Below are 11,795 nucleotides of genomic sequence, written 5' to 3' on the forward strand. Positions count from 1 at the left end.
GCACAGCTCTGGCCCCAAAATGTTTGGTCATCACTGAGATCTCTGAGTACAGAACTGGGGCCACATGGTGCTAGAAGCAAAAAGAAAAAAGAAAAAGAAGTTGGCTTTTCACCAGGCACTTATGAATCAATTTCCAGGCAGGAATTCCTGCCACATTTCAGAAACTACCACAGAGCCTCCACTAGTATGCCTTAACAATAGGACTTCACTGACTCCTAAATCACCATGGTGGGGGGCAGGGGGCACTCCCTGAGAAATGCTGTCCTTGTAGTCCCCGAAACAGGATGCTCTTAACTTCTCTCATCAAGACAAAGATTCTCTCCACTTACTCCTTCTTCAAGTCAACTACCTCCAATTTTTAATTCACGCAAACAAATAGTTGCCAGCACCTAATGTGAGCCACGCACAGTCACTGATGCCCTGAGGACAGACACGTGCCTTTGTCTCTAAAGCCCACGGTGGGAGGCAGATGGTGATCAAGCAGACACACAGGTACACAATTACAAACTCTGATTAGTCTGATGAAGGAAATTGAGATGGAACAGGGCATGAGACTTAATCCAAAGGGTTCCACACTCCTCTGAGGAAGTGACACTTGAGCTGAGATTTGAAGAGTAAGTTAGAAGCTAAATGACAGATGGGGAGAGAGAAGAGAGGCTTCTTGTCCAGGGCCATGGAAGGACAGAGGGCAGGAGGGAGAACAGTGCACAGGAGTAACTTAAAAAACAAAACAAAGCAGGGAGGGGATGACTCAAGAAGTCAGAAGGTAGGTCAAGCAGAGCTTTGTGGAACATAGAAAGAAAAGAACTCTCTAGCCTCGGAGAGATGGGCAGGACCTGAGAATTCCTACAAATCCCCCTAATGCTCTCATGTGCCATTGCCTACTCTGACCGCAGTACCTGTGACATAACCCATCCCACCTCAGCCCTTCAAAGAAAATCCTCAGTAGCACAAGACTTGGCCCTCTCAACCCATCGATGACTGGACAGCCAGCAACCAATATGAGTGTCTCTTGGAAGCATCTGAACTTGGGAGCATTTGAACCTGGGAGCTCTGCAGACACAGAGGCTATATAGCCAGTTGGTGATGAACACTGAACTAAAAACCTTCCATGCAGTAGGGCCTGAGGGACATGTTGGGCATATTGAGTCCCATACAAAAGAAAAGTATGTGTAAATTGTTCATCACTCTTCCCAAGTCTATTTCCCCTCTCTGGGAAGCCAGCCCTGTGACTGCTTTGACCAACAGAACGCGGTGGGAATGGTCACCCAGGACTTCTGAATCCTGGCCTTCAGGGCTCCGGAAACTTCTGCTTTTGCACGTATGTAACGCTCCCTCTTGTCATCTGGCCCCCAGGCTGAGAGAAGTCCAAGCCACGTGGACAGGGGCCCCATGGAAGAGCACGCAGGTGCTCCATTGGCATTCCAGCTGGACTCCCATTCTACAGCCAGCATCAACTGCCTGCCATGTGGGAGTGTCAGGTTGAGTATTCGACTCATTTGAGCCCCCAGATAACTAAAGCCCCAGCAACACCATGTGGAGCAGAAGACCCAACCATCTGAGCCCAGTCAGGCTCCTGAGGGGTACTAAACGGTGGTGGTTGTTTTAAGCCAATAAGTTTTGAGGTAGTTAAAGCAAGAGATAACTAAAGCAGAAATAGAGCAAGGTAGCAAATAAAATTAGGAAAGGATAAAGCAGAGATGCAGCCCCTGCATGACAGGCGAGTTCAAGCTTAATTCTGGGCTTTGCCACTCTAGTTCCATGACACTTGATCGGACTTTGTTCCTGTCTCTGTAATCCACAAACCTCAACTTCTTGACATTAAATGGCCTTTAACATGACCAGCTTAAGGGCTTTCTGTTCATAAAGCCTTTAGCTATAATATCCCCATATTACAGTCACCGTTTTGTTCATGCCTCTGCAGAGGAATTCTTATTTATCAGTGTCCCATGAAGTAACCAGCACTCGTTACTGGTTCACTGTCTACATCTATGGAATTGATTAAACAGTCTTCACCAATTCCCTGACTTGGGATATCAAGATTACTAATCCTAAAGGTTTAGGGACAAGAATAATTAGAAGGAATAAGGCTCAAGTATCTCTTATGGCAGGGGTGTCAGATATGTTCTACTAAATGGGTGACCGTGAAATATGGATGCTAACATAATCATTAGTAACTGAAAAGGTAATCCACCATATTTCCATATTTTAGGTAATTCTAAAGTGATACAAGGTAATTCTGTCATGATAAATTTGGTGTTAAGGGCACACAAATCTGAGCAAAGGTACGTATTGATAGAAGACACCAATGGCTCTATCTCCCTCCTTTGAGACGCTCATGAATTAGAAACATGCATTGCTCAGTATTTAGAACATGTGCTCCATGAGGTCTAGCAATATGCTAACACCCAAAGATTCCTAACTACATTGTTTTTGTTTTGTCTTCATCCCTATGTTTAGAGTATATGTGCCATCTATACTATTTTAAGTGATTAGATTACTATTCTATCCCTTGGTCTCAAGTCCAGGCACTCCTCCAAAGGCTACCAGCATTTTGGCCAAATCATCATATGCCTCTTTGATTCTCCAACCCACGATGAAATTCCATGCCTTCTTCCATACCATCTCCCCTTCTCTCCCTGGGAATCTCACTATCATGCTTCAAGACCCAACTCAGTGTCACTGGTTCTATGAAGCATTATCTGACACTCCCAAGCTTAACTACACCCTCACTGAGATACACATAATACTTTGTTAGATGCCTATACTACTTAAAATATTTATCATAATTATTTGTTTGAACGTCTATTTTCCCAACTACATTGTGATTTCCTTGAAAGCAGTGATCAAATACTATTCATTACTGACTCCACGGTGCTTAGCAAAGGGCCGGAATCACAGGAGGCCCTCTGTAAACATGTACGGAGTGAGTGCTTTCTGTTGCTATAGTGCCTTACTCCAAGCTGCTTGAAATGCCTTTCACACCAGCTTTTAAAAAAAATTTCCAAAAAGTGGATTATAACCCATTAGAGGGATGAGGAACAGAAGGAATTAGGAGGAAATGACTTACTTATCTAACATTAAAATACACGAGGGGTCGCGGGGCGGAGGGAAGAGCGGGCGGGAGGCACCGTCTCCAGATGCGGAGGAAGGAGCTGCGAGCAGCCGCCGAGAGGCCGCGAAGCCCGCGACGACCGAGCCGGCTAGTAGCCGCCTCCGCCGCGCGCCTATGGCGGTCCCCAAGGACACCCACGAGGACCACCACACCTCCGCCGAGAATGCCGACGAGTCCAACCATGACCCCCAGTTTTTGATAATAGTTCCTCTTCCCGAGCAAGAAATTAAAACGCTGGAAAAAGATGAAGAGGAACTTTTTTAAATGCGGGCCAAGCTGTTTCGGTTCGCTTCGGCGAACGACCTCCCGGGGTGGAAGGAGAGGGGCACCGGGGACGTTAAGCTGCTGAAGCACGAGGAGAAGTGGACCATCCGCCTCCTCAGGCGCAGGGACAAGACCCTCAACATCTGCGCCAACCACTGCATCACGCCGGTGATGGAGCTGAAGCCGTACGCGGGCAGCGACAGCACCTGGGTCTGGAATACCCACGCCGACTTCGCCGACGAGTGCCCCAAGCAGGAGCCATTAACGCCAAGAATGCGCAGAAATTCAAAACGAAGTTTGAAGAATGCAGGAGAAGAGACTGAAGAGAGAGAAAAGAAAGGATCTGGCAAAAATGAGAGTGCCGAGAAAGTAGCGGAGAAGCTAAGAAGCTCTTTAGGTGAAAGAGGGCAAGGAGCCCGAGGACGAGACCAAGGAGGCGCAATGGGTCGTGTCCCGTTGTGTCCTTTGTCCCTGTCTTCCCTTTTTCTTTCTTTCTTTTTTTTAAATTTGCCCTGCCCCTTCTTTTTGGTTTGTTTTCTATTCTGTTTTGTTTTCACAAGGGACTTTATATAAAGAACTGACTTCCAACAACAACAAAAATACATGAGAGAAATCTCTGAAATTTCCAGATGGGTAGATCCACTTCACCCTTCTGTTTCTATGAATTACCTATTATTCCATCTGATAGAGTCAGATACATTATAATTAACTGCATACATGGTCCTAATAAGGCAGAGCGTCTGATTTTCAAGTCACTACTCAGAGGAGACCAAAAAAGTTCACCAATTACAACCTAAGGCAGACCTACAAAAAGTCTTCTTTAATAAGCACCGCTTCTTTTGTTAATGCATCCTACCTGCTGAGTGTCCTTAGGGCTCAAGTACAACTTACACTTCATTATCTTATATCTTCACACTGTCTCTAGCTGTTTCATCTCATCCAATTCTGTCTGGAGAGCAAACTCTTCAAAATGGTGTCTCAGCCAAGGTCCCAGCAGGAGACAGATGGAACACACACAGGAGACAGATGAGGGCATTTAATAAGGGATTATTTACCAGGTGTGGGCAGGGCTTGAGGAAGACAACCAGGGAATCTGAAGAGCCCTAGGCCAGAGGGGCAGGAAGACAGAGCCACAGGAATGCAGTGAAAGTGCTGTGGCTACAGGAGGGGTCGCTGGACAGACTCTGTGGCTTCCGGGAGGACGACAGAGACAACCATCAGCCCAGTGGCAAGAAGAAACCTGGGGGGATAGAGGCTGACCTCATGTACCTCCTCCATCCAATCTTCTGCTCTAGCCTCCCACTGCCTGAATCCGTCCAGACGCCTGAGGGCAAGGAAGCCCATCAACTCAGCATCTATCGCTCCATCTGCAGACATGAGCACATGCAGAAGGTGGAGCGCAGATCAGGAGGGCCAAACAGAGACTATCCAACACTGATGGTATCACAGGCAGTACCTACTTCTCAGCCCCACCTACCCCCTACTAGAGCACTAGGCGCGCAGATGGTAAGAACGGAAAAGAGCCAAGACGGGATGTTTGTCGGAATCACACTGTGACCCCACCACAGCCCCTCGGCACTCAGCTCCTACACACACCGATGAGGCCTTACTCTAGGACCCGAGACTCTGATGGTGGGCTTTTCATCAAGTGCCTACAAGTAAGACCTCCAACAAACAGCCCAGCTCTTCACCCCTGCAGAAGACTACTGTGAAGCCTATCCTACACCGCCTCCAAAACACAGTGCTCTGCAGACAGCACTTCGTTGCCCCCAGTGGGATCAACCTGGGGTCCACACACCCTATATTGGCTGCATTTCCTTCCTTATCTCACATCCCCACTCCCCTACTGGTGCTTCCTGGGACCGTCTGACAAGTAAGCTATTTGCACCCCAACCCTCATCTCAGGCCAGCTTTGGGAGAAGACAATCCACAGCCCATGCCTCTGAAAACAGACTTATGAAGAATGTGTGAGAGTGTGGGCACGTGTGCATGTGTGGTACTGGCCCCGCCTGTGTCTACTCTGCGCCCAAGGAAAAATGTACTGAACTTGAAGTCAAACAGTGTGACTTCGAAGTCTCCGACTTGGCCTTGAACTTGCTCTGTGAACCTTAGCAAATAACAACCTCCCCAGGCCTTGATTTCCTCATCTGTCCAATGAACTCAGATAAGAGGACCTTTAAGTTTCTCATCCAACTTTAAAGTTTGCTAAAAATTTTCAGCAGTAAAAGGGACATAAATCATACAGCCCAACAGTGGACTGACACAAAATTCCACTCTTTGGTGTGTTTTCTTAAAGTTGGTAATTCAGAAAAAGCAAAAAGCACTTTTGTATTACCATAAAAAACTTTTATTTTTTAAATTTATTTTATTGAGGTATCGTTGATTTACAATGTGTTAGTTTCTGATGTACAGCAAAGTTATTCAGTTACACATACATAAGAAAATAACTTTTAAAAATTAAGAACTGAACCTATCAACCAAATGGCCATTAGATACTAATTTAAGTCAAATTTCCTAGCTTTGACAGCATACGTATAGTCAATTATTCTTAAACTTATAAATCTTGTATAAACATCTATTGACCATCCTCTTACTCCATTATAGGAAAAAACTATAAAAAATCAAGACTGGAAATTTTGTATAAAGTAAGCACCTCAAGAAATGGAGACCTGCTTTATAGTTGTGGTTCTGCCAAAACTTTGTCTCACTGAGCAAATCATTTCACTTCCTCATTCCCCACACCCAGTAGCACCTCCAAGAGGGGGACATAGGGTCCTTCCATAAGCAGTGATCAACTGGTGAATTAAAGAAGGGCACTCGGCTTTAGTTTTATTAAATGGGAAAAAAAAGGCATAATAGGGTTACACTATCTATACCATCTCAACAAACTCTTCCTACTCTAACGTTCCCTCTTGAAATGAAACAGAATATAGTGACCTAAAATTCTGCACCTCAGAATGATTCTATTCTTCTCTTGAAAGCTATTGCCTCTGCCCAGAGTGGCCACCCTAGAGCAGTGCTTACCTACTTAGTGGCAGAAGCCACTGGATCCCAAATTCCATAAACTGAATATTAAGGGAAAAACCAAAAACAAAAGTGCAGTGCTGGGCATGCAGTGCCATGGAGTGAATGTTGTTTCTAGCTCTCATATTTAAGATAATGGCAAAAATCGGTCCAACCACTGGTCATGAGCAACACCGTTCTGACAGGTGATCAAGACCTTGTCTCAGTAATATCTGGAAACATATGACAAGCAAACAAAATGCCTGGAAGCAGGGTAGAAGGGAGCAGAGGAGGACATGGAGGGAGGAAGATGATAAGACAGCATTCAAAGGCTCTTTCAGGACTTCCATGCTGGCACAGTGGTTAAGAATCCGCCTGCCAATGCAGGGACACGGGTTTGAGCCCTGGTCCAGGAAGATGCCACATGCCACGGAGCAACTAAGCCCGTGCGCCACAACTACTGAGCCTGCACTCTAGAGCCCGTGAGCCACAACTACTGAGCCCACGTGCCACAACTAATGAAGCCCGTGCGCCTAGAGCCCGTGCTCCGCAACAAGAGAAGCCACTGCAATGAGAAGTGCACCACAAAGAGTAGCCCCCTGCTCGCCACAACTAGAGAAAGCCCGTGTGCAGCAACAAAGACCCAATGCAGCCAAAAATAAGTAAATAAAATAAATAAATTTTTTTAAAATAAAATATATAAGGAACTCAAATAACTCAGTAACAAAAAAAACCCAACTTTAAAAAAAAAAAAAAGGCTCTTTCACTTCTTTTTCTTACCCAGCATATTCATAACAAATGCACCATCTGTAATAAAATGCAGAACCTGAGTACTGTAAGCCTTTTAGAAGGACTATTAGGACAATGGAGGGGTCTTCCTAGTTTTTCTCTTAGGCACAAAGAATTCAGAGTTTGTGGGTATGGGAAACAGAAGAGGGAGGATACAAACCAAAAGGAAAGTTCTAATTTTGCATCTTTGTGGGCAGACTGTCTAAAACATGGTTTCCTTCCAATTTCCTCCAACACGAAGAATGGTCAGCTGCTTCTCTATGATATTTCATCTGAGTTTCAAGGTAAAGGAGGAAAGGGGGAGTTTCAAGAAGGAAGAGGAAAGAAGAAAATGAAGTTACACAATGTCAATTACTAAAAAGTTAGATATTAAATTATCTTACAGCAAATATAAATTTAAACAAAGTTATAAATACTAATTTATTATTTATACAAAAATTGTTAAGAAATATTAAATTACAAAAAAGAAAATTATTAAATTACTTTGGAAATATTAGCATGAAGTGCTATAATCTACCTAATTGTCTACATCAGTGATTCTCAAAGATAATAGATTTACCTAGAAAACTTTCAGAAATTCTGAAGCTTAGGATATACCAAAAACCAATTATATCAACATCTCTGGGGGGCTGGACAACCAACGACAGTGTTTTTAGAAGCTGTACAGGTGACAGTGACAGGCATACAAGTTTGAGAACAACTGGTCTACATCATGCTGAGTTAATGTTGATGTAACTTAAGGCAAAAGACAGGGGCTTGAATGAATCCTTCACTTCTCTAAAACCTTCCCTGCCCTGGTTCTTACAGGTGGGCATCTGGGGCACAAAGCTTCATCTCCCCACTCCTCACATGCCTGAGGTTACCTCTCTACTCCCTCAAGCCACCCGAAATCAGATACTGATGCCTGTTATGGGGCTTATGGGGCAAAGAAGCCTGAGGAAGATCCCCCGGGAAGTGCAGTGACATTGAAATCATGTGCAGTGGGAACTGGTGAACACAGTGCCTTTGCAGGAAGGAGTCACACCCGCTAGCAAAGAAAACTTGCTGAGTGTGAGCCATGTACTGTTCTCAACATGTGCAGCTCCACCCTCTTTTTCACTGGTTTTATTCAAACATTCATTCATTCACCCAAATGTTTACTAGACATGTGGTTTGGTCCTAGCTCACCTTGAATTCACAGCTTGAAGGGAAAACAGATTTCAAAAAGTAATTGCAACTCAGCATAGTTAGAAAAATGGAAGTGAGCAGAGTCATAGTGATAAAATACACAAAGAACAAATTACCTCTGGGGGAAGGGTTTTCCAGACTGCAGGAAAGAGTCACAAGGTGAGAAGATATGAAAACGGAAATCTATTTAGTACTGCATATGGAAAATGCACAAGAGATAAAAGTTCAGGGGTCAGTGTGAAGTCAGAAAGGGCACAACTATTTTGGCCTTACCCTAGAGCCAGTGACCACACTACTGACATTTTGGACTGGATAATTCCTTATTGTGGGGGCCTGTCCTGTGATTGTGGGATGTTTAGCAGCATCCCTGGCCTCTACTCATTAGATAATAGCAACACCTAACACCCCCAATACAGTCAGTAATGTCTCCAGACATTGCCAGATGTTCCCCAGAAGCAAAATCACCCCTAATTGAGACCCACCGTCCTAGAGGCAGTGTGGACCTACTGCATAGGCAGAACGAAGTCAGAAATTTGCCTTTTAGAAAAAGCAGTCTGACAGCAGAATGGAGAATGAAGTGGAGTGAGGGGACATAAACTATAAATCCAGCACGCGAACCTGTGTGCACATTTATAACTACTTTTATAAGGATATCAGAGAGTCCACCCTCTCAGTGGACCTACTTTATACAATAGACTTTCAAAGAAGAATCAAGTGAAGTTTTTTGTTATGTTAACTGTTGTTACAATATGAAAACTTCCCAAAGTTAGCCTCTGGGTGGTGGGATTCTGGGTGATGGCTCTTTTCTTTATACTTATCAGTATCTTCCACAACCTGAATGAATAAAAGAGCAATTACTTTTCAAGGTACCTTCCTCAGGTATACCCTTCGTGGAAATAAAAATATTGCATGCATAACACTCAGCTGCAATGGTGGAAGAAAGGACCCCACAATATCTAACTCACACACACACAAACACACACACACACACACATACATACACATACATACATGCACATGCATGCCTACCCTTGCTCACTGTACTTCTGAAGACATCACAGCATCACAGCATTATGAAATGCAGTTTTCTACAAACCAAATGGACAAGGTATCTTTGCAGAATAATGTCCCTGTGCACACACTTTTTTGAAGTAGGGCATAATTTCCATTATCTATTGCTATGTAACTAACCACTGCAAAACTTAGTGACTTAAAACAGCAATAATTGGGGGCTTCCCTGGTGGCACAGTGGTTGAGAGTCCGCCTGCCGATGCAGGGAACACGGGTTCGTGCCCCGGTCTGGGAAGATCCCACATGCCATGGAGCGGCTGGGCCCGTGAGCTATGGCCGCTGAGCCGGCGCGTCCGGAGCCTGTGCTCCGCAATGGGAGAGGCCACAACAGTGAGAGGCCCGCGTACGCAAGCCTCTACTCATTAGATAATAGCAACACCTAACACCCCCAATACAGTCAGTAATGTCTCCAGACATTGCCAGATGTTCCCCAGAAGCAAAATCACCCCTAATTGAGACCCACCGTCCTAGAGGCAGTGTGGACCTACTGCATAGGCAGAACGAAGTCAGAAATTTGCCTTTTAGAAAAAGCAGTCTGACAGCAGAATGGAGAATGAAGTGGAGTGAGGGGACATAAACTATAAATCCAGCACGCGAACCTGTGTGCACATTTATAACTACTTTTATAAGGATATCAGAGAGTCCACCCTCTCAGTGGACCTACTTTATACAATAGACTTTCAAAGAAGAATCAAGTGAAGTTTTTTGTTATGTTAACTGTTGTTACAATATGAAAACTTCCCAAAGTTAGCCTCTGGGTGGTGGGATTCTGGGTGATGGCTCTTTTCTTTATACTTATCAGTATCTTCCACAACCTGAATGAATAAAAGAGCAATTACTTTTCAAGGTACCTTCCTCAGGTATACCCTTCGTGGAAATAAAAATATTGCATGCATAACACTCAGCTGCAATGGTGGAAGAAAGGACCCCACAATATCTAACTCACACACACACAAACACACACACACACACACATACATACACATACATACATGCACATGCATGCCTACCCTTGCTCACTGTACTTCTGAAGACATCACAGCATCACAGCATTATGAAATGCAGTTTTCTACAAACCAAATGGACAAGGTATCTTTGCAGAATAATGTCCCTGTGCACACACTTTTTTGAAGTAGGGCATAATTTCCATTATCTATTGCTATGTAACTAACCACTGCAAAACTTAGTGACTTAAAACAGCAATAATTGGGGGCTTCCCTGGTGGCACAGTGGTTGAGAGTCCGCCTGCCGATGCAGGGAACACGGGTTCGTGCCCCGGTCTGGGAAGATCCCACATGCCATGGAGCGGCTGGGCCCGTGAGCTATGGCCGCTGAGCCGGCGCGTCCGGAGCCTGTGCTCCGCAATGGGAGAGGCCACAACAGTGAGAGGCCCGCGTACGCAAAAAAAAAAAAACCCAGCAATAATTGATTGTTTCTTACAATTCACTGGGTTGGCTGGGCTCAGCTGAGCAGTTCTATTCCACGTGGTGTAGCTGAGGTCACTCCATAGGCTGCATTCAGTCAGAAGCTTGACTGGGGCTGGAACATTCAAGATGACCTCTCATCCTTCAAGGTCTCTCTCTCTCCACATGGCCGATCAGTTAAGAGTCTAGCCTAAGCTTTTCTATAGCACCAAGGCTGGCTTCCAAGAAGGAGCATTCCCAGAGGACAAGCCCTAATGTTCCAGTGCTTACCAAGCCTCTGCTTGCATCATGCTTGCTAATGTCCCTTTGACCAAAGCAAGCTGTATGGTCAAGTCTAAAGTCAATGAGGAGGGGAATATACAAGGGCCTGAGTGATGGGAGGCAGAGTTCACTGGGGCCACCAAGTATCAGTCTTCCACAGTTGGAACAGGGTTTCCTTGTAGACCACATCTTTTTGGCCCAGACCTTCTGAACATCAACAGATTTATTAAAAACCAATGATTGTAGACATGAAATGATCCATACCAAATTAAAACTGAAACTACCACACCTTCGTGCCTTCCTTAAGCCAGCTCTCAGTACAGAAATAGAAATCATTCAATCTCATCATTTCATAAGAAGAAGGCATTTCAGAGGCAAATCCTATTTTTTTTTCCCTAAAGGACAGAAATACCGATGATGAAAGATTCCCTCACTAAAGATTAAGTACTAGTCTTCAGGTGAATTTGAAGATTTCATTTTTATAAGACACTCACTGGACTAAAACAAACTGATCCAAATCTACTGTCAATTTCCTTCTTCCCAATTTTCCTCTTAGAAGAATCAATCTCTTCTGAAGAACTAGGTACAATCTAGGTACAAAACTTAGTTTTCATTGAAGACTAAGAAAAATCACACATCAGTTGCCATATGTAAAAATTATAATGTGCTTTAAACTAGTAGAAGGTCGCTTCAAGGTTGTT

The 11,795-nt window shown here is 44.4% G+C and overlaps 1 pseudogene; it reads left to right on the forward strand.

The window, feature by feature from the left end:
• Window positions 1-3,229: 3,229 nt before the first annotated feature.
• Window positions 3,230-4,936, forward strand: LOC103079752 (ran-specific GTPase-activating protein pseudogene; annotated as a pseudogene).
• The last annotated feature ends 6,859 nt before the right edge of the window (window positions 4,937-11,795 follow it).

This window comes from Lipotes vexillifer, unplaced genomic scaffold (assembly GCF_000442215.2).
Source record: "Lipotes vexillifer unplaced genomic scaffold, Lipotes_vexillifer_v1.1 scaffold257, whole genome shotgun sequence".
In the NCBI taxonomy this organism is placed as follows: Eukaryota; Metazoa; Chordata; class Mammalia; order Artiodactyla; family Lipotidae; genus Lipotes; species Lipotes vexillifer.